Here is a 1,222-nt window from a genome sequence, read left to right on the forward strand (position 1 = left end):
ATTAGAGCTAATGGCAATCACAGAGTTGGTGTTGTGAATTGAAGAATCACCAAGTAGTCACAACAAGCAAAGCACGATTTTTAAATTTAAAACTTCATGGATGAAGTTAAACCGAGTTTCTGATGCTGTCTGATAAGTAATGGAATTTTTGTTCGCTTAAAATAAAAGTTAGTGACTTTCATGTTGATAGTTTAATAGTGTCTTTGTGCAAGTTTAATAACACCTGAAAACACGTTTCATAAACAATGGTAAGACAAGCTTTCATTTCATTTTCAGATTCTCTAAATTCAAGGAAAACATAATGGCAATAAGCAGCTATTTTCCAGTAGCTGAGGATGATGATGAAGACCCTAGGCTAAGGCCAAGAACAATCTCAGAAGAAGCTTTTCTAACAAGATTGAGAAAGAAACAGAACCCACAAGAACCAATTGGAAGTAGATTAATAGGCTTCAGAGGTGACAAATTTGGTGTTAGTGAACCTACAAATCTTCCCATAGGACCAACTGGCTTAACTTGGAATGGACATGGTGCAGTTACTACAAACCAGCTACAAAAGTTGAGGCCAAGAAGGGGATGATGCTATTGTGTTGGTACTGCTTTGTATATGTTGGTGCCTTTATTGATGTTAAGGCTAAACTTGTCTTTTTGCTATGTTTTGTATAGGCTGGTGCCTTAAATGATGTTAAGGCTAAACTTATTTTTTTGGTATATTTTGTGTAGGCTGGTGCCTTAAATGATGTTTTTGTGATGTTTTGGTAGTACTATAGGCTGATGCCTTTAAGGTTAAAGTTGTAGCTTTGGTACTCTGTTTTACTTCTACTGTTTGTATAGGCTGAGTGTATCAGCTAAAACTAACTGTCGTTTTGCTTATATATGACCAAGTGAATGTTATATAGTGTCTTGTATCTGTTGGGTTCTGTTGATGTACAATAGTATTTTGCTGTGGTATATATTTTTTGAGACCATTTTCTCTATCAATGGTCGACAGGTTTCCAAACTAACTGTTAGCAGGTTTCCAAAGAAGTCCAATTTGGCAATATTGCCATCCATGTTGAATGGCTTTCCAAGTCCTAAATTTATTAGAGCTAATGGCAATCACAGAGTTGGTGTTGTGAGTTGAAGAATCACCAAGTAGTCACAGCAAGCAAAGCACGATTTTTAAATTTAAAACTTCATGGATGAAGTTAAACCGAGTTTCTGATGCTGTCTGATAAGTAATGGA

This window comes from Solanum tuberosum, unplaced genomic scaffold, assembly GCF_000226075.1.
Source record: "Solanum tuberosum cultivar DM 1-3 516 R44 unplaced genomic scaffold, SolTub_3.0 scf00056, whole genome shotgun sequence".
Taxonomy (NCBI): Eukaryota; Viridiplantae; Streptophyta; class Magnoliopsida; order Solanales; family Solanaceae; genus Solanum; species Solanum tuberosum.